At 50.9% G+C, this 22,271-nt stretch overlaps 1 protein-coding gene across 1 annotated transcript in view; it reads right to left on the bottom strand.

The window, feature by feature from the left end:
* DDR2 (discoidin domain receptor tyrosine kinase 2) overlaps positions 1–6,417 on the bottom strand; it is an 80,299-nt gene extending 73,882 nt beyond the window's left edge. Inside the window, exon 1 of the mRNA XM_067532512.1 lies at positions 6,256–6,417. The gene's annotated coding sequence lies outside the window, so the exon portion shown is untranslated. The remainder of the gene's footprint in view (positions 1–6,255) is intronic.
* Between the last annotated feature and the right edge of the window lie 15,854 nt (positions 6,418–22,271).

Below are 22,271 nucleotides of genomic sequence, written 5' to 3'. Positions count from 1 at the left end.
TTCTCTATGGTTGGACTATTTTTCTTTTTCCAGTTAGAGGCTATCCCTAGATAAGCCACCTCTAGCAGGTGAGAGATTAATTCTTCATACCCTCTGATGTGACCATTTCTGCTCAGTAATCCTCCTGGGGCTTCCTAAGGATCCTTTGGTCCAACTATTGGGGATATCTGGCCACAGATTGCATCTGAGTATTCCCTAGTGACTAGACATGTCCACCATATATGCATAAAAATCTCCTCTTTCTCCACAGTTTCACCAACATTTAATCCCACATTCATATATTCTCTCTCTGTCACTCACCTGTATTATATATTGGACCTGACTGGTGTGAGGCACCATAGAAACAATATCTGAAAGAAATTTTTATCATGCCACAGATATTAGTTGCTGGTCTTCTGTTCTAGATCAAATCCCATTACTGTGGGGTAAATTTATCTATCCAGAGCCTTTTCCCAGCATAAGTTACAAAGACATTTTTGTTAGGAATGTTGTCTGCAAAGATTAACATAGATTAGTTATAATTTTGTTTGTTTGTTTCCTAATTGACTAGATGCCACCGCTTCTATCCCACTTAACTTTCTGTATAAAACAGTTTTTCTCTGTAAAGGTGAGACACATAATGCCTAATTTGAAAATACTGATCCCACGGGAGAACGGCCAGTTAAAGTTTGCTTTGATCTCAAAATAAATTGGACAAGTTTCTTTACTCAACAGCTGGCCAACAATGTGGCTCTCCCAATCTTTAAAGCACTCTGGTTTGTGATGCGGGTTAGGATCTGGTGCATCTGCAATGGGTGTCATTGGTGAGGGAAAAGAATGGACCTTATCTCTAGTTCTGTCTCAAACCCAAAGAGCAGCCTTTGCTAAAGGAAGTATGGATGTTTCTGGAAGACCTGATTTTTTTATTGATCCATGGTAGCCTAGCGATGTTTACGCTGCCACAATTTTCTTGTTCAATAAAGACCTAGTGTCTGGCTGGGTTAGCATGCCCCTAATCTGCTACTGCTTTGAGCTGGGTGGCTTGATAGTGCCATAGAATATTTGGAACAGTTAATCCACCCTGTTTACTGGGTCTGTACAAGTATCTGCACTCACTCTTGATCTTTTCGTATTGCATATAAATGAGAACAGCCACCTCCGTTTCCGGCTGGGGTTTAATCTAGGATGATCACAGAATTTTTTTTTTTTTTTTTTTTAAAAACCATCACATTTTCAAACAGCTGTGCCTACAATACTGGAACCCAAACACATGCCCTCCCAACCAGCTAATCAGTCCCACCGAATTGATTCCCTGCCATTGCAAGGCCTTGGAGGTACCTTGGTCTCTCCCATCCTCTGCCTGCGGCACACAACAGTTTAATCTCTTGAGGACTGAAGTGCTTTAGTTTAGACTAAGCCATGGGGTCAAGCAGGAGAAAGTGAATGGTCTGCACTATACAGGAGCTCAGCCAAGATGACCTACTAGTCCTTTCTGGCCTTAATCTCCACGCACCTACAAAACTAATGAATGGCTCATGTAACCAGAGGACTTGCCCATATAAACTCCCTCTTTTGCATATGCAGGTGCTCTTTTTCCAGACACAAATCAGATGCAGATGTTTGGAAAGTTTTGCCCCCCAACTTCCTTGGAGCTGTTTCACCATTTGTAATAAACAAACTGCCACAATTGTGTAAAACAGGGATCACTGCTATTTATGAAGTGCTTTGAGATCTTCTCATGACAGATGTTCCCTCTCCCTTTACACCAGACATTTCCAGTGGAACTCAGATTTCACAACTAACTGTATTTTCCCATCATTTCCTACAAGTAGTCTTGTCCGTTCTTTGTCTCGAGCAGGGATTTCTTCCCTCGCAGACACAGGGATGATCGTTAACAAGAACACAAGACTGAAGTTCAGGGAGAGTCCCCAGGTCATACCCCAGGCAAACCTCTGCCTCTGAACCACCGCCAAAGATCCTTGTGGATATCCTCGCCTGCAAAGCCCCCCCGCCACTGCCCTTTGTAAAGAGCATCCGCCATAGTTGCTCTCCCACCACCATCGCTGTCATCTGGACCTCTCAGGTGTAATGGGTCACCTGGAATGTCTTGCAGAGAGACAACGGACAAGAGAGACACCCTCACCAAATTCCCTGCAACCTGGGGAAAGTGCACTGAGTGAAGAGACCATGAGTTCAATACTGACCTTTGGTGGCTGCGGTTTATATTCCCATGCACTGACTAAGGTCCCCTCCTACAACAATCCAGAAGGCAGTTATGTACTAGCCCTCCCCCACTTTACAAACAAGATGCCACAGAGGTTGCTTCTGGCAGCACTGGAAATAGAATCCAGATCTAATATGTGAGACAAGCCTTATTCACTCAGCCCCACTGCTTTTCTGACTGTGACAAATATACATGCCTCGGTTAATCTGTTTTTAATGACTACATCACAGTCCCCTTCCGGCACAAAAGATAAAACCCAGGAGTCCTGATCTGTAGTATTCTACAGCTGTCTAGCAAATGACTGACTACGCACAAGTCCCCCTCCAGGAGCTGGTTCACAGAGTGGTTAGTAGCTATTCCTGTAGCTGATGGGCTAGAGCAGGGGTGGGCAACCTGCAGCACACGTGCCAAAAGTGGCACACAGCACCCCAGCCGGAGCCACGCTGTGCTCGCCACTGCCACTGCCACCGGAACAGGGGCTCCAGACCCATCCCTGCCAGACACAGCCACCAATACTGGGATGGGGCAGGGGGGGAGATTGGGCATGGCCCTTTGTTAAGGTTGCCGACCCCGGGGCTACAGGGCTGCCTTGGGTATCTAAAAGTCCAGGCTTCAAACCCTCTCATGTTCATTGGTACAAAGTGCGGCTTTCCTTTCTAAAAGAGCTGATTTATCTAATTCACGCACTAACAAAGCAGCCTTTCCAATGGGTACAAAAGTCACAAGCCATTTTACTCTGTAAGTTATAGGGTGACATCTGGCAAAATGCAGATGTTCCACCGTGGAGTCATTGGTCATTTACTCTGAATGTGGGACATCATATTCAGGCAGGTTGAGAGGCAGGCCACACTCCATGGAGGCATATACCCACCCAATGTCTTCTAAAGGGAGTCCCCCACACCTATGACTTCCCTCCTCATCACCGCCCCATAGAGATCACCCCAGTCACAATGTTCCTTTCTCCCACAAGCAGCTCGCCTTATGCACCCCTACTTGGCAATTAGCACAACAGATTCACGTGGGTGGGAGAGTGTGTCTCTGGCAGAATTGTTAGCATCTCAGATCAACTGAGGTTTTTTCTTCCCTGTGTGGATGCCAGGTGCCATCCCTAGAGATGGAAGCCCTCTCTCTATATCCCCAGAGCATGGGCCCTGGGAGCATCTCACCCCAGCCCCTCCGTCCGTGAAGCATTAAATGCCATTGTACGAGGCCCTGGTAAGACCTCCTCTGAAATACTGCACGAATCCCAGTCACCCAAGAAAGATGAAGGCACACTGCTGCAAAGAAGAGCTACTACAATGATGAGGGGAATGAGGGCCTAGCTTATGAGAGGAGGCCGGAAGAGCTTGGCTTGTTTAGTGTGGCAAAATGCAGGTTGAGCAGGGATCCGATTGTTCTCTATAAAGCCATTGGGCGGTGAAGACCAGGGAGGGAGAAGGTTCTGGAACAGTTTCCTAGTTGGACAGCAGGGGCTGCAATCTAACTCATTTGAAGATGGAGCTCGGTGAGTTTCTGAAAGGGACCGTAAGACAGGGTTGCCTGTCACAGTGGGGCCTGGACTCAGGGACCCAGGAGGCCCTTCCTGTCCACGTTCCCACCAGAGCCCACTCCGTCTCCAGGAGTCAAACACTCTGCACTGAGGAGACCAGGAGGTACTGGCAGTGAAGGAAGGTTGAGAGCCAGGCATCTCCCCAGTGGGAAATGAGTTGAGAAAACCTAAAGATTTCACAGAGGCTGCCACAGCGGTGCGATGTCCAGCCCAAAGAGACAGGGCTGTGGTGCACCAAACAGACAGGAGACGCTTGATTCAGTCGTGTTCTAACTCGCAGATGAGAACACAGCTCGCAGAGCAAACAGCTACCGTCCAGGCTCCTGGCCAGTCCTGGCCCCATTAGCCAGTCATGGATCAGATTGCCAGCTACTCTACAGATGGAAAACATGATCAGTCTAGGGTGACTCCCCTCTATCCCAAATTGGGCGGGACAGTCCCAAAATGCAGAGTTCAAGTCCCGTTATCCCAGGTGCCCAGCAGCGCCGCTCCGCACCTGCACCAGGCCCAGGGGCGGCACCAGCCTCTTCCAGGGGAGGAATCCTTAACCCCCACCTCATGAGGCCCCACCCACTGCTCTTCCTCTCCCCCCACCCCAAGGCCCCACTGTAGGCCAGGCCACAAGCTGGCTGCAGCTAGGCAGTAGGCAAGAGTCACTCACGTAGGCTACTGCAGAGAAACCCCAAGTCCTGGACCCTTCCCCTGCACGGGGCGGTGCACTCCAGGGGCAGGGTACTCTTGGGCACCATGGTGGGTGTTCTGGGTCTCTCCACAGCAGCTGGGTTCCCTGGGCAGGTCTTACCACAGCCCCAGCTTTGGTCTGGCTAGGGGGCTGAGCCTCGGTCGGAGGAGAAGAGGCAGAGTCACAGAGGGGGGAAAAAGGGCACCTGCATGTGTCCTGATCTGGGCTAGAACCAGCAAAAGCCCCTGCACTGTCCTGGCCATGGCAGGCTCAGCTCTGCTCCAACAGGAAGAAGTGCTGGGATTGTTGGCTCTTTTTCCTAAGAGTTTCCACAAACATCTGTCATGATCCTAGGCCCTTCTGAAACTACTCCTGGGGGAATTCTGCACCACTGCACACGTGCAGAATTCAGGTCCCATGCAGATTTCTTTGCTTCCCTGCAGAAAAATTACTTTCTGACAGGGAAGCAAAGAGAGGCTGCCAGAGCAGTCACACGCCCCTCCCCAGCCATGTGGGCAAGTCCTTTCCTGAGAGGTAAATCACAGCAAGGAGGCAGGGCTGGAGACTCCCGGCCAGTGGCTCCTACCTTGCACTGGGCTGAGGGTAAGGGAGTTCACTTCAGCCACCCGCACTTGGACCCCCACCCCACTGAGCCCCACTCCCCCAGCACCCAACCCCCCTGCTCAGCCCCAACCACCTTCACCTGGACTCCCCTGCAGAGTCCGACTGCCCCTGAACCTGCAACCCCCCAGCGAGCCCATGCACCCAGATTTCCCCACCATCACCAAGACCCCCCCAGAGCCACCCGCACCCAGATTGCTCCACACAGACCCTCTCACCCCACACCAGGATCCCCCACGGCCGAGTCTCCTGCCCACACCGGGCACGCGGCTTCCCCTCTACTCCTTCCTGGGGCCGGGGAGTCTGCACCGAAAACTAAAAATCCCGCGCACGGCCTGTTCTGTTCCACGGCAATGCGCACCGCACACGTGTTTGTTTGTCCATACAGAGCTGCGGCGGGGCGGAGCGGGGCCAGGAGTCACTTGCAGCCTGCACCAGACCCGATCCGGACAGGGCGCCCCCGGGCCACGCTGAGGCCGGGCACAGCAGGGGTCGGAGCGGAGGGTAAGTGCGGGATGGTGCAGCGGAGCCAAGCCTGCATTTGCGCCCCCAGGTACAGACCCCCCCACCTCCCGGGGGCAGCTGGGGGTGGCGCCGAGACCCCTTCTGCCCTGCGCAGGGGAAGGGCGCAAATGCAGTCCGGGGACCCTGACCCGCGCCCCACTGCCACCTTCGGTTCGACGGGACCGAGCGGGCCCACAAGTCCCAGCGTGCAGCGCTGCCGGCCCGGCGCAGGACATGCTGGGAGTTGTAGTCTCCTAGACCCACCGCCCCGAGGACCAGGGGGAGCCTGGCTGGCGCCCGCCCGACCCAGCCGGTGCCCGGCGCTGCGCGGAGCATCTGGGGCCGCCCGGCCCCGCCCCGTCACAGCCAGCCCGGGGCCCTGGCCGCCCCCCACAGCCACCGCGGGGCTCGGCGCTGCCCGTCGGGATGCCCCGTGCCGGGATCCAGGGCAAAGGACTCATCCCGGTTCGGTTCGGTTCGGCCCGGCCTGGCGCCCCCTCCCCCGGGGCGGACAGCGCCGCTGGAGCCAGTCCCCGGCTCGGCCCAGCCCGGCCCGAAACAGCTTCTCGCCCCCACCGCCGCTCCCAGCTCAGCTCTCGCCCGTCGGAGCTGGAGGCAGCCCGGGCTCCTGCGCCGGCGGGGCTCGGCGGGCCGGGCCGGGCCGGGCCCGGCCCGGGAACCGAAGCACGCACCTACCCGAAGCGCTGGACTGGGGCGCCGGGGAAGCGGCCCCAACGCCTGGCCCGTCCCGGGCCAGTGCAGCCGGCCTGAAGGCGAGAGAGGGAGCGAGGGAACTTCTCCCGGTCCCGTCCCGGCTGATGCAAGACGCCGCTGCGAGGCTGGAGCGTTCTGCGGATGCCTGGGCCCGGGCCAAAGTCCCACAATCCAACCCCTTGCCTTGGCCACACATTTGGTTTCAATTAGGGGGCTGGGGGGGAGGGAGCCAAGCACCAATCAAAGCCGGCTTCTCTTTGGAGGCTCTTTGCCCGACCCAAGGGAATGAGGGAGAGCTGTAATTTACAGCAAAACCCATTCATAGGAAGGAAAAACAAACCCAAATTCTCAAGGCACTGAGTGGCCTTAAAGACCCAGGCGGGCTTTTTTTCCAGGAGCTGGACACGTTTTATGGCCTGTGGATTGAGGTGGCAATGCAGAGTTTTCTGTGAATGAGAGAAAGGATGAAAGGCGGCTCCTCACTCACTCATATCCCCCCTGCTGCGCCTGCATCTGCTGCACAAAGCTCTCCCCCCCCCCCCCCCCCCCCCCCAACACAAAGGCCAGAAGAAGCAGTTGGGATGATCTGAGCTGGACAGATCCTGCCCCCAGCCCCAGGGAGTCACTGGGCCAGGCTCTGTGTGGCTTGTCTGAGGTCCAAGGCAGAGCCAGACAATGTCACCAGGGGCTGCAGGGTGGCTTTAGCTCTGAGGGGATGAAATAATGAACCAGAAACCACTATGGGGCTTCACCCCCTCCATGCAGGGTTCTCCCTGTGCACCCCTTCCCCTGGGGGAACAGTCACTCGCCATATCTTCCCCCATCTCCGGCACACAGCCTGAGCAGAGGGGGAAAGCCTGCAGTCTGGAGATCCGGAGCTTGGCCTGGGTCCCCTTGCCTATCATCCCTTCCTTCGGAGGGCCATGGCAGGTCACATCGGGCTGCAGAGCTGGGGGGAGAACTGCTGCTACCCTTGGCCCCCCCCCCCCCCGCCAATTAAGCAGTCAAACTGTGCCTATGATAAGTAGGCCCTGTTGTTTTCTCCCTGAAAGTGAGGGTGCAATTGTTAAACAAAAGTCCACGGGGAGGGGCTCCATTTAAAAAGTTTGAGAACCACTGGCATAAACTCAGCCTCACAAGATGTCCTCTGGTCGAACAAGGTACTGCTTACCCAAAGTCCTTCTCTCAGCAATTTTCACTCACGGGCTGAGACGGAGACCCTCCTTTCAGAAGACCAAGCCCGCTGGCAGCTTGTCTCCCCAGTGTCCTGGTGTCTCTCTGCATCTCCAGCTATATTCGACCAGTCCTTTGTTGTTCACCTGTAACCAGGGTCTCCCCCGCCCCGCTGTTCACCTCTTCCTGTAAATGTCTTCATTTGTGTTTCATTCAGGATGCAAAACGACTTGCATGGCAAGATGCACAATACAACCCACAATGGCTAGCCAGGGAGATAAGTGCCTGGGGAACCTGGCTCTAGGCATCTACCTCTGGCTGAGCTGCCTTTACCTATAAGGCTTTAAGAACATAATTTCCTGTATCCGGACACACATCTCGTCACATGTTACCTGCACATACATTTTTCAGTGATTAGCATGACCCAGGCTTTCAGTAGCAACCTCCTTACATGACAGTCCTGGGCGAACTAGTATGGAAATATCAGACCCACAGGCTCCCCATGGCCCTTATGCAACTCTGTGCCCTTTGCCCGCTGGCATCAAGGGGCACTGGGTCCCAGTACTGGAAGTGGCTGCTGTGGCTACAAGCCTTCCTGATGGAGCAGGAGTGGTCTGAGCCCTCCAGCGAGCAATGCTAAAGCAGATTTCAAAGCAGGAAGGAGATGCATGAAGCTGCTGTTCATTTGCCATGTGCAAAAGCCCATGGTGGCGTGTCAGTGCATGAGATACCAGCTGCAGCCACAAGATGAAGGCGCTTCCCACGTGAGCTGCCCAGAGCTTCACAGATGTTAGGGCCAGAAGGGACCGGTCTATTCTAATCTGCGGCACAGCACAGGCCAGGAGACTTACATCCAGTGATTCCTGCATCCAGCCCAGAACTTCTGGCTGTGCCAACAGCCACGCTTGATGTACAGACTCCAAGCGATGGAGACGCCACTCCAGCCTATGTGAATTGTCCCACTGGATACTTACTCTCTGTTAAAAATATGTCCCTCATTTACAGTCTACGTTTGTTCAGCTTTCCCTTCCAACCGCTGGATCTCATTCTGCCTTTGCCTGCTGAGCGCTCTCTGTTCTCAGAAACCTTCTCTCCCATATAGTTACCTGCACACTCTGGTCGAGTCACCTTTTCAGATTAAAAGTAAGTGAATGAGCAACTGAAACGCAACCCTAAACCATCCCAGTGTGAATCCTCCTTGGCACCCTTGCCACTCACTGCCAGGAGCCCTCAAAAAGTTCCATTCTCCTCCAGCACAGTTGGTCCTGGCTGGGTCACCTGTGGGGTTTGAGCCCAGGAATATCTGGATCTAAAAGCATGAGTCTCTACTGGCTGAGCTAAACAAAGAAAGAAAACAAAACAAACAAAAAAAACAGCTCCATTAGCTCAGAGGCAATTGCAAACTCGTAAACCTCTATACCTGGATTTGCCACTAGTGGGCAACAGCAAGCCAGGCTGCGTTAGCAGGGGGTAAAGCTCACTTGAAGTCTATAGACAGGGTGTTAAGGATCAGACGAATATCAAATGCAGTCATAATATCATGCCATTAACTAAAGCTGTCTCCAGTGAAACCCTAGCGAGAATCGAACCTGCTGAGGGCTAAAACTGAGCAGAAAGACTTTGAAATGACAAGTTTCAATTTTAACACAAAACATACAGAGCTCTGTTGGGGACCACGGTCTAGCACGTCCTCAGTTGTTTCTTGAAGATGGGGTACCCCTTCTAATGCTGGATACAGATGTCTAGGGCCTGAATTTGGGGGAGAGGCCAATTTCTCCCGTACCTCTTTCAATTGCTGTTTTAATTTTTCCTGGGAGTCTTTGAGTCTCCGAGTTTGTGACTTTTTGAAGCTTCATCATATCAATCAAAAATGCATCCCATTGTGACTGGGATACTTTGGATCCATGAGACTCTAGCGCTTTTCTTAAGTGCATTATTTTATCCAAATCAAATGTTCCCACCACGGGGAATTGCCTGGCCGGGTCACTCTTGGTATAAGAGTGCCATTTCGCCAGAAACTTGCAAGTCCTGGGAGAGTAATGCGAACTCAGATAATATGCTGGGGTTCCCTTCGAGGGACCTGACTCGTCTAAATTGTCCTGTCCCCATTATCACTCCCACACACACAGAAGAATGGCTTATTGAGGAATCCGCACCGCTTTAATTCAGCCCACAATACTGCCGAGGTGAATGAACCCAATATCGGAACGCTTATTTAGCGGGAGAGGGTTGGGAAGGAGACAAGAACAAAAGGGGTCCTCCAAAGTCACAGGAGTCCGAACCCTAGGCCCATCTAGCGACTGAGGCTAAGGTGTCTTGGACAACGGATCTAAGGAGGCCCATTAATCAGAGAAGGGGAAGGGATAGCCTTGCAGCTGCAAACACTCCATCTGTCCATTGGGTCACTAGGTTCAACTGCGGTTAACTCACACTGATCGTCGCCAACAAGGCTCGCAGTGGAATCAGGGCGGCTGGAACTTGCCTTAGTCGAAAACCTGGTCAATGGCTCATTTTGTCAAACACAATCATTCGGGACTCACTCATTCGCCTTAGCACCCCTTAATGTGCTGCTGGGTGTAATGCATAAAACTGCCAAGGTGAGGACCTGATAGCATCCCCAGCCCACAATACGAACTCCCAGCCTCTCCCTGCGCGCTTTCCAGAGACAGACACACAGGATAGGACAGACAGACAGACAGTTTTAAAGCTCACCTCGACCCTTAAAGTTCAGATCTCACTTGGCTGTTCTCAAATAGGAAGCCTACAGGCAGCCCTCCTCCGAAACCCCGATTAGAGATTTAAAAGGTCTCTTACCTTTTGAGTGGCGCCTGGGGTTCGGCGGGGAGCAGTCCGCGGTCCTTCCTGGACGATACCAGCGCTTGGAGATCCGAGTCCTGGCACCAAATTGTCGTGGAAAAGATCATGCAGCTTCTCTTTTAGGGTTGGATTGAGCAGAACTTTAATTGTGACATACACACAGGAAGCTATAGCTATAGGGAAGCCCAGACAGCACGTCCCTGTGCTGATCTCTGGAACTTCACCTTGGTACAAAATACAGATGGCTTAAATAGGCTTTTAAGATTCCTTTTTACATACAGATTGTATAGTGGAGTTTCTGATACTTAACAGGTCATTTACCGCACATAGGGTACTTATAACACACAGTGGGGGTCTCACAGTGCCAGCATGTCCCGGTGATTCTCCTGGTGCCAGTGAGTCCCGAGTCACATACAGTCACTTGTTATCTATCTGACAGGGTATGGCTGGGTGCGGCTACAAAGGTAGTTAACGTCTTACAACCTAGGCCAACGATTTTCCATTTCTATTGTAGTTCTAAGACATCCTGCCCGAATTTAGCATTTCTATCACAGTTCCAGTCTAAAGCGTCTTGTCTGAATTTTTGTGATTCCACACTACAATAATTTTATTAATTACCGTTTCTGCAGCAATATTGGGCTTATCCCCCACACAGCATTAGTGAAGTGCAAAGCCAAGCACTCAGATGCCAGGATTCAGATTGCCTATGCAGCTTTGATTCCTCTGCCTGGGCTGCATGCATCATGATAGAGCGCATAACTGTGGTTATTGACTCCCCGCACAGGGCTGTGGGCTCACTCAGTGCCCGGGATGGACAGGGATTGTAGCAGTGCTGTCTAAGGAATAAGGATGCTGTCCTTGCAGACACTGGAAGGAATCTATTGAATGAATGAGGCAGGGGATTGCAAAGAGAAAGGAGGGTCGTGTGGTCCATGCACTGGCCCCAGTGCTTGGAAAGCTGGTTTCTATCTTTGACTGGCCCACATATTTCCCCTGGGAAGTTACCCAAGTTCCACAGACTCCATTTCCAGAGGTGACCCTGACTACGTGCTGTCCGTGTCCTGGATTCCCAGGTTGAGCCAGGAAGGGCCTCATTGTCAGCAATGCAGGCACCAGCTGCTCCAGCAAAGCTGTGGCCATGCAGCGTTCGTGACAAACTAGGCCCAGGCTGCCCCAAGCTGGACATCCAAAATTAGCAGACATCTTAGCTTCTCTGTGCCTCTGTTCCCAGCTGAATGGTGGGGCCCGCAGCCCTGCCCTGCCTCCCGGGGGTGTCAGGAGGATCAGCGGAGTAACGAGTGGGAGCTGCTTGCAGGCTGGGGTGGCACTGAGGGCCAGGAAAGTGCCCAAAATAGATTAGAGGCAGGGGGTCATGGGGGAGGTTCTCCAGGCTATTTTGCTGGTCAGCTCAATAACCAGGATGGCCCCATTTGGTCTTATAATCTACAAACATGTGACATATACACCATGGGGCCGCACTGCACAGCACCTGTCCTTCGGCCTTTGCTAACTTCTGATCTTGTGACTTTGCCACCTGACTGACATGCTTCTTTGGCGGGGAGTGGTGACTGAAACACTGTGAACAGACGGACTCCAGGATGGTGCGTGGTGACTTGTTTTGCTAGCGCATTCCAGACAATCTGTCACTCCTTTTGTCGGGGCGTGGGGGTGTGCTCCAGGTCAGCAGCACACCTAATGGTGAGAGTCCAAGGGTCTGTTTGCCTGGCAGTTACAGTTCAGGGCAACGTTGCCCACTGGGGGAGGGAAGTAGGGGAACCTGGGCCCACCCTACTCCACTGGGTTGTGACCCCAGGCCCTTTGAAACAGTGGCCCTTGGTCAGGGCCTGAGACCCCTAGCATGCTCCCTGGGTCACTTCCTACCCTTGTTCCAGACCCTCCAACATTGGCAGGGGTTGGACGTGGGCCCATCCAGTGTTCCTTTGATCCGCCTCCTTTGATCTGTCTCCGGCATCTCTTCTGCTGGCCACAGCGAGTCATTGCGCTTGTCTCCTGCAGTCCAGGGCTTCCAGCAGCTTGGCTTGGTCCCAGCAGCATGGAGCCCTGCAGGGGGATGCTGCACCCAACCACTCCCCGCTGTAGGTGGCTTAGACTGAGCTGAGTCGCTCCCTTTTAAATGCTCCCTCCCCTGGGATCATGCCCAGCAGAGGCAAGGGGGCATGGCCTCTTGGGCCCAGAGCAGCTCTTAACCCTCTCCTCCTCAGTGCAGAATTGGTACGCCCTGTTACAGTTACACAGAAAACAAGAAACGGATGCATATGAAACCTGTTTCCACTCCCCCCCCCCCCGCCCCCGCCCCCCAACTCCACATAGTTTTGTCTTCCTCTGCTGGCACAGCCGAAGGTTTAGTTACCGTCTGTGCAATTGTGCAGGGCTCCAGGGGAAAGAAATAATGTAACTAAGAAATGGAGAATGCCTGCAACAGTGACCTAAAATCGCTTTTCTGAACATAACGAGGTTAGAGACTAATGTTTCGGGGCTGAAAGCAAGTATGCTGTGCATCTCATGGCACGGGGTGGGGGCCTCTGCCCTTTCCACCTCTAGTTCTGCAGGGTTGTGAACTATCAAATCTTAATCACCACAACAACCTGTCCTGGGTCTCAAGCTGATGTTATGGATGTGGGGAAATCTCCACATGTAGGGGAAACAAGGAAACCTTTCTTTGGCAGGTCGATTTTTATTTTATTTTGTACTTATATACTTTGTATATTTGACACGTGGGAGCTTTTAAGTTATTATTTTTATTATTATTCATTGTACACATCAGAGGTACTGTTGAGCTGCTTGGCCTTTTGGAATATTTCTTATAGCTAGATCTGTATCTCTCTTCGCACACACGCACCTAGAGATTCACTCGGGTATGTATGGCAGATGCAAAGGCAGGCGCAGAGCATCCTCTGCAAACACCAAAACTAAATCTTTTGCCAGACTCCCACTGCCTCTGGTTTCCAGACAAGTGTTGAGTCATGGATGGAAAAGCAATTAAATCACAGGCAAAGAGCCTGAGACCCAACAAGGAAATTTACTGCCATGTCCAGTCCCGGGGGGAAGGGCAGCCTGGATGCACAGTGGCACTGGAATGACAGTATGCACATTATCCTCTTTCTCTCTCCCATATGCTCCCTAAGGAGACTTGCAGAGAGGAACCTTCTGGGACTGGACTTGGACTGGACTTAAAGGAGCAGCGAGGCATTTCCAGGAAGGACAGGGAGCACACTGGGTAGGTGTACACTGCAGCTGGGAGCAAGCCATAGATGGATGCGGCTCGAGTCAGCATGCTAAAATTAGCAGCGTGGACACCTGTAGGGCATCTGTCGTGTCACTGCCAGAGCTGCCCAGATAGTTTCAGCAGCTACTGCGACTCTGTCTACCTGGGCTGGGAGGCTCACGCCCAGCTGCAGTGGAGCCGCAGCCTTTGGGCCAAGCTCTCTTCTGCACACCCAGCAGGGAGAGGTAGGCCCTGCACTGGAGAAGATCATGGGTTGGGAGGAAATGGACGCCTTCCCCTCAGCATTGCTCTGAGGACACTGCGCACACACCCCCACACACAGAGCTGCCCAAGCCCTGCTGGCCTCAGCTCTCAGCCCCAGGGAACTTCCGCTGTGGGGCTGCCTGCCCAGAACCAGTTGCACCCTGGGCAGGGCTGCCCATGCCTATGAGGGGCACTGATGACTGACTAATCTGTAAAAAGAGTGCCAGGGTTGTCCCAGTACCGGGGCAGCCCGGAGAGGAGAGGGGCCAGTGACATCTGGCAGATCTTGCTGTGCTTTCACTTGGAGCTTGGGTTTATTTCTTTATACTGTAAAAATCAGATAAAAAATCCATGTGGAATCACAGCCCAAGTGGGCTTGTGGGCTCCGAGCCCGGTCTGTGTGTCAGGCTGGGCCTGTAAGAAAGGGAGTTTTGCTGCTGGGCAATTCCTTAAGGCTGTTACCAGATGGAGCTGCTCTGCAGCTAGGCCCGCAGCAGGCTGCGAAGGATGGCGGGGAGCAATAAAGCAGAACAAATCAGGACAGAGGGCTCCTCCCGTGAGGACTGTGGGACGGCAGGCACACTTGCTGCATTCTGGGAGAGAGTGTTGGCATTTCGCCCCACGCACTGTGCACAGATCTGCGCAGACACAAGCAGATGTGCAGACACGCTCACACACGCACCCGGAGGCAGACCCAGCGCCAGCGGGAGCTTGGCCTAGAACATTGTGGCAGTTGTGGATTAAGCTGCACTACACTGCTGCATAGGCAGCTTTGCACCACAACACAGGGCAAGGCCAGCACTTCACACACGACAAGCTGCCTCCCAGAGACAGCCCTGGGCTCCCCCGCCCCACCTGTGTCCATGGAGCCTGGGCCCTGAAGCAGCGTTGAGATTCCCAAGCCCCTCACCCCGTCTGTCTCTCTGAGACGTTGGCACCAGGCACAGTTTGTCAGCATGGGGCTTTAAAGTCTCCCTGAGCTTGGGCCCTTGCAAACACACGCTAATGCCCTAGAAACTCCAGGTGCAGACACACCCTGCCTTGCAAGCAGCGCCCCCCCAGCCAGGCGACTCCTCAGTGCTTGCACTCACCCCACCACTGAGCCCTGGGGGCCCGGAAACTCTTGCCTCCCCACACACCCCGGACGCTGAACTGTACAGTTGTAGATTCCCAGGCCAGAAGGGACCACTGTGCTCATCTAGTCTGACCTCCTGCATAGCACAGGGAAGAGACCTGCCCCGTGACTATTCCTAGAGCAGAGCTGTTAGAGAAACAGCCCAGCTCGATTTAAAAATTGGCAGGGATAGATAATCCAGCACGACCCTGGGTAAATTGCTCCAGTAGTTAATTTCTCTCACTGTTAAAAGTTTACACCTTATTTCCAGTCTGAATTTGTCTAGCTTCAACGTCCAGCCATTGGATCTTGTTAGACTTTCCCTGCTCAGCTGGAGAGCTCATTATCAAATACTTATTCCCCAGTAGGTGCTTCTAGACAGATCGAATCCCCCCTTAACCACCTCTTTGTTAAGCTAATAGCCTGAGCTCCTTGAGTCTAGCACCAGGCCTGGGACATAAGAACCACGTTGAACCTGGTCATAGTTGGAGCACATCTCCATGCAGGCTGGGAGAGGATGCAGGAGTGGCCAGAGGGAGCAGGGAGGAGACACCCCCAGAAGCCCTTGCATACAAGTGAGGCTCAGGCTTTCCTTGCACACTGTGTTTGGCTGTTTGCCCATCCTGCCCCCCTCCCACTGCCCCCTGTCTGTGTTGTACCTGTCTGCCCTGGCCTGGTACCCGCTTCAAGCACTGTCTGGGTGGTGGGGAGCTCCCTATGCGGGGGAGCAGCTCTGGGTGTTCCCAGCTCCCCAGTCTTCCGGGCAGGAGGGCACCAGGCTGAAACTCTTGCTTCCTGGCCAGCGAAGCGGCTTCTCCCCATCAGAGCCGTGGATCCACCAGCAAAGCACTGAGCCTGGGCGATCCCTGCCATGGAGCCGCAGCTGTGGGGTCCTGATGGCTCCGGCAGGCTCCTTGTGCCCTAGCTGCTCTCGCTGCAGCTCCTGGACCTCAATGTCTTCGTCTGATGCTGACATCTGCGGGAGTTAACGGTGTCCACCATGATGGAATTGGGTGGAGGGTGGGAGAAGTGAAATTCAGTCTCCCTTACTGGGACACAATACTTTTTGTTTGCCCACTTGCAGGTAGGCACCATCAACCCTGGGGTCTGCCAGATGGTATTTGCGGGGTCTAGAATGGCCTCGTTAATAGGGAGGGTGATCTTTGAGGAAGAGGATGAGTGGAGCATTTCAAGGAGATGATGGTAGGTGTCTGACCTTTTCTAGTGGTATTTGGAAGAATGTCCACCACTTTCTTTGCTAGGTCCTGGAAGAGCCAAAAGTTGTCTGCCAGAGCCACCGGGGGAGGCCTAATGGTCTCATCCAGGGAGGAGGAGGAAATGGTCCTCGAGGTCACTTCTTCAACGATGCCCTCTTATTCCTCCACGATTTCTTCTGCAAGTTCTAAAGCCCAGGATGCTCAGCCGAAGGGGTGCACTTTGAGGGTGCTCGAGTGGGGCTAGAGGCTCAAGAGGCATGGTGGCATATGCAGCCCAAGCATCCCAGTATGGCCAGTGGGGTGGTGGCATAGACATCAGTGGTGGTGCCCATAAATGGCCATACCAAGATGGGGGGATCGGAGGATATCCTCAAGGGCTCTGCTGATGTTGGGCACCGTAAGGAGCACAGAGATGCCACCTCTTCAGGTTCACTGTCTGAGCCCTCGCTGGGGAGCATGGCAGGGCAGTGCAGCAGGTTCCTGTCCTGAGCGAAGACTTGGTGCGAAGGTCCCAGCCCTGAGAAGAGGAGATCCCGGGATGTCAGTTACATGGAGGTCCCCCAGAGTGTTGGAATTCTGGTGCTGCCAACTGACTCGGTGCCGGTGGCTACCGGGGAGATGAGGATCTCGCCTGTACCGGGCATTCTGGTGCCGGATGAGGCATTGAGGAGGGCACTGGTGCCGGATCACGTACCACTGCCTTCTTAGAGGAGTGTTTACTCCTGTCTTTGGCCCTCGGTGCCATTGACTTGGTGCCCATGCCCATTGGGTCCGCAGTAGGGGAGCATATGTCCTGTTTTGGTTGGGACGGTCCCTTTTTAAGCCCTGTCCCCCAGCCATCCAGGCTTTGGGGGTGGGGGGTATGGGCAAGAGTGGGCATTTGTCCCACCTTGATTAGCTGGCAAGAGCAAATGGGACAAATGCCCACATTTGTCAAAAAAAGTGGGGTGCAGAGGAACGTGCTGGAGGGGGGGCGATGCCAGCCCCATGCGAGGGAGAGGCAGTGCTCAGGCAGGGTGCAGGCAGAGCTCAAGCAAGCGAAGACGCCAGTCCCATGCAGGGGTGGCAGTGCTTGGGCAAGAAGCAACACCAGAACTGCACGGGGGGTGGGTTGGCTAGCCCCATGCATTGTCCTGTTTCCCCTTTGGGAAATGTGGCCACCCTAGTCTGCAGGCTTGTCAACAATACCTGCCGCCGAGGACTTCCATGAGCCACGAGGACTCAGTGCTGAGGATGCTGAGCATGCCGGAGAACGTTTACAGCTATCTTGGGGCTCACTGTGGGGATTTCCTGCTCTGTTTTTTGATGGTTTGTGAGAGGGGTCATGTGAGCAAGGTTTCTTAAACCCACAGCCTTTAGATGTTGAAGGCTGTGGGGCAAACTCACGTCTACTAGGTAACTCGTGGCACAGGTCCGGAGAGCCGCCTCCATGAAGATAATCTTCTGCCTGAGCTCTCTATGCTTATGAGTCTGGGGAATGAGCTGCTGGCAGAGACCACACTTTTGTTGAAAAGATTGGGCCAATCCTGTTTTTATGAAATACATGAAATAAAGCCACAGACACCGCCCCCTCCCCCCCTTCCTACCAAGAGGCACTTCAGCCTGATACATTGTAACTTTAATCAAAAGCTAAAACCTCAACTGACTCTTATTGTTTTACCCTTTGAAATGTTCACTTCAGCCTTCTTAAAATATCCATTTACTACATAATAATTCAAGTCTGTCTTTACTTTGTATAATTCTATTTGTTTGTAAAACCACTCCACTGACCATTTTATCTGTTGATTTTACCCACTTTTGGAATAATTGTAAAAACCCTATTTTAAGTATAAGAAGCCCCACTGTGAAATGTAATATACCTATCTAATTGTGAAAAACACTGACAAACATGAAATAATGTTTGTTTAAAAGATATGTGAGTTCTTCAGCTTGGAGTTGGCACTGAGTAATTGGAGTGTGAATGGCTGAGCAATCGAGGTGGGTGTAGACAGGGAGAGTGATTGAACAATTGGTCTCAGTAAGGGATGGCCAAACACAATGAAGAAAACCAGCCTCACCTCAAATGTTTGAGGGAGGAAGAAAGGAGCAAAGATAATAACTTTTACCACTCAACTGGCCAAAGAGGAGTCCACCCTGATAACTTTGGAGTCAGCCCACTTCAAAGGACAAAAATCTGATCAGGCTTGCAACAATGTGGGTCATTAAGGATCACACCAAATGCAGATGCAGCATGACAGAGCAAAAACCCATAGACTTACATGGGGTCTTTTCCCTATAAAATGAGACAGAAAGATGAAGGCTGGAGGTTCGGGTCTACACCACCACACCATCCAGGAGTACCGATGCGCATCAGCAGAACCTTGCTCCTCACCCTTATGCTACAGTCACCTGGCCAGTGACTACCACAAGCACCAAGAGGCTGGTAACTATAACATCTGAGACCCCATGTATGTTTGTCTGTCCGTGTATGCCTGTCTGTGTATGAGTGTGAATGAAAGTACCGATTGAAACGTGTCAGTGAAGTATAATTATTAACAAGAATCTCTATATTTGTAATCACTTAGGTAAAGCACAGTTTTGATACTGTTACAATGTTGATACTGTTGTCATGGTATTTACATTTGTGATACTATCTACCAAATTTCTGTATTCACAATAAACGTGGCTTGTTGCCTTATTCCCTGAAAAAGATCCTGTGATATTTGTTATTTAAATAACAAATGTGGCCTTGCCTGAGGCAGCGAATGCACTGGGAGTGTTTGTCTGTGACAGGGATTGCCTCTTTGCAAGACAGACACTTCTAGGAGGCCAGCTAGCTGGGCAGACCCCACTGGGGGAAGGGTCCCCAATGAGAAAGTAGGAAAAAACTAGTCTTTTTTTAAGGGAGGAAAAACCTAAGAGAGAAAAAAACCCACCCCTACAACTAGAACTACAATTAGGCACTAGCAAGTGTTGGAAAAAGATTCCAAGTGTGGTTCGTTACCTTGCACCGATAAGAGACCCACACAGGATTTCAGGCTGGACAGTCTCCAAAAGAGTTTATTCTGCAGAAGGTCAATTCCCAAGCCCACAAGTGGACAGTGGAAAAAGACCCTGAACAAAGGATTACAGACAGTTTTATACCTTATTGCTACTTAAACATTCATGACAAGACCATACATATCCCCCTTACAAGGGCACAAACCTATTTTCTCTATAACTATTGGTCTATATTATTATTATTCATAAGATACTTTTACAGATGGTTTGCAGCTAACTACAACTTATCTATCAAGGTTGCAGAGCTTGCTGAATTCAGACGAGGCTTATCTCCTTCTGCATTCCTAAGAACTTTCCATGATCTGTGCACAGAGTGAAACGGCCTTGCCTTATAAACCAAGAAGCTGCAAAAATGAAGTAACTATAGTCAAGCAGACAATTATTTTCCTTCACAAGCTAATGAACTATAGAAATGCAAATAGACAGCAATGATCCTGACGGACTGCAAATCAGCTCCTTCTCAATTGCCCCTGGCTAGAGATGGAATTAAAGGGGATTAAGCCTGTGCGCTCTGAGTGGCCTTGTGGCACTGCTTGAGGAGGGACAGCTCATGTGTGGGCCTAATGGACACCGCTACCAAAGTTCTCTGATCAACAGCGCAGGGACGCAAGCACACCTACAGTGGAGCACCCAAAGGGACACAACGTGAAAAAGAAACCAGTTAGTAGTTCTGCAATTTCACATTTGAGTTCCTTCAGAACTCGTGGGTGAATACCACCAAGGCTTGGTGACATATTACTGTTAATTTGCTCCAAAACCTGTCTGGTTCCTCAAATGTGTCACCTGAAAAGAATGGCTCGGGGGTGAGAATCTCCCTCACATCCTCAGCTGGGAAGACTGATGCAAAGAAGTCATTTAACTTGTCCATAGTGTCCTTACCTTCTTTGAGAGCTCCTTTAGCACCTCAATCATCCAGTGGCCCCATCAATTGTTTGGCAGCCTTCCTGCTCCTGATGTACTTAAAAAAAATTGCTATTAGTTTTTGGGTCTTTGGCTAGTTTCTCTTCACATTCTTTTAGCCCGCCGAGTCATAATTTTACACTTGATTTGCCAGAGTTTATGCTCCTTTCTATTTTCATCAGTAGGATTTGACTTCCAATTTTTAAAGGATGCCTTTTTTACTTTGTTGTTTTGCCATGGTAGTATATTTTGGGGTCTCTTACTTTTTTTTTTTTAGTGTGGTATACACCTTTGAGTCTTTATTACCATGTTTTTAAAAAGTTTCCATTCAAGTTGCAGACATTTCACTCATGTGAATGTTCATTTTAATTTACATTTAACTAGCTTTCTTGTTTTTGTGTGGTTCTGAAGTTAAATGCTACTATGGAGGGCTTCTTTGATATCTTCCCCCTCACAAGGATGTTATGTTTAATTCTATTACAGTTGTTATTACCGAACAATTTAGCTACAGTAAAACCAGCCAAGAGCAACCACTTATGGCAGTTAGCAAAAGTGGTCGCATGTAAGCGGGGGTCTCTCTTCAAAGATTTGCTGTAAAATAGGCACTTTTACGATGTGCAGAAAGGCTGCTATTGTTACCAGTGTTTCATGTTTAATTTTAATTGCCTTTTAAATGAACATTACATACATTACACAATGCAGTACTGTACTGTATTTAAAATCTCAGGGATTTTATTAATATAATAGTACAGTACACAAAATACACAGTGTTTCTCAAAGGGGATTGCAAACCTATTGTGGGGGGCTGCTGTATTGCCACCACCCTTACAACCGCTCTCTGGCTGGCCAGCTGTGAAGGCAGGCGCACCGCCAGCAGCAGCAGCAGCAGCACAGAATTAAGGAAAATCGGTTTCTCGTACAGGTTTGTTTTTATGAATGGGAGTAAGAAAATGTGGTCACTGGTCACAGATGACAGGTCATCAATCTTTACAGTTTCTTCACAGTTAAATTATAGGAGAAAACCATTCTGTGGTCTGTGTAAGTAGTCGCTCGTGACAGGTGGTCTCTCTTCAGAGATGATCGCTAAGGCAGGTTTTACTGCATATTCACCTCTTGGACCAGATCCTGTGTTCCATTTAGGACTAAATCAAGAATTGCCTCTCCCCTTGTGCGTTCCAGGACTAGCAGCTCCAAGAAGCAGTCATTAATGGTGCGTAGAAACTTTGTCTCTGCATCCTGCCATAAAGTGACATGCTCCCAATCAATATGGGGATAGTTGAAATCCCCCATTATTGCATTTTCTTTTTTTATAGACTCTAATCTCCCTGAGCATTTCACAATCACTATCACCATTCTGCTCAGGTTGTCCTATTGCTAGATTCTGATTATTCAAGCATGATCTTTCTATCCATAGAGATTCTATCATACAGTTTGAATCATTTAAGATCTTTACTATATTTGACTCTATGCTTTCTTTCACATGTAGACATAGTGCCACTCTGCCATCAGAATAACTTGTTTTGTACCCTAGAATTACTATGTCCTATTGATATATCATTGTTCCACCAGGTTTCTGTGATGCCTATTAGATCAATAATCTCATTTAATACTAGGCACTGAGGTTTACCCATCTTAGTATTTAGACTTCTAGCATTAGTATACAAGCACTTATAAAATTTGTCACATTTTAGTGGTTTGCCCTTGTGCGATGTAATTGAATGGGACTCTTTCATTTGACTGTTTCTCTTCAGTTCCTCCCTGTACTTTATCAACTTCTATTTTGTCCTCTTTACTAGGATGTAGAGAATCCCCGTTAATAGGTTCTCCCCTACGAGATGTCTCTGTCTGAACTGTGCGCTTCTCTGCACCTGTCAGATTTCCCCCAGCTCTCAGTTTAAAAACTGCTCTATGACCTTTTTAATTTTACATTCCAGCAATCTGGTTCCATTTTGATTTAGGTGGAGCCCACCCTTCCTGTATAGGTTCCTCCTTTCCCAAAAGGTTCCCCAGTTCCTAATAAACCTAAACCCCTCCTCCCTGCACCAGCGTCTCATCCACACACTGAGACCCTGCAGTTCTGCCTGTCTAACTGGCCCTGTGCGTGGAACTGGAAGCATTTCAGAGGATGCTACCATAGAGATCTTTAATCTCTTACCTAGCAGCCCAAATTAGGCCTCCAGAACCTCTCGCCTACCTTCACTATGTCATTGGTACCTTCATGGAATGGGTTACCTAGGGAGGTGGTGGA

This window comes from Emydura macquarii, unplaced genomic scaffold (assembly GCF_026122565.2).
Source record: "Emydura macquarii macquarii isolate MOO-44397 ecotype Brisbane River unplaced genomic scaffold, CSIRO-AGI_Emac_v2 contig_3287, whole genome shotgun sequence".
NCBI classification, from domain to species: domain Eukaryota; kingdom Metazoa; phylum Chordata; order Testudines; family Chelidae; genus Emydura; species Emydura macquarii.
This window is presented reverse-complemented; position numbering and strand designations above follow the sequence as displayed.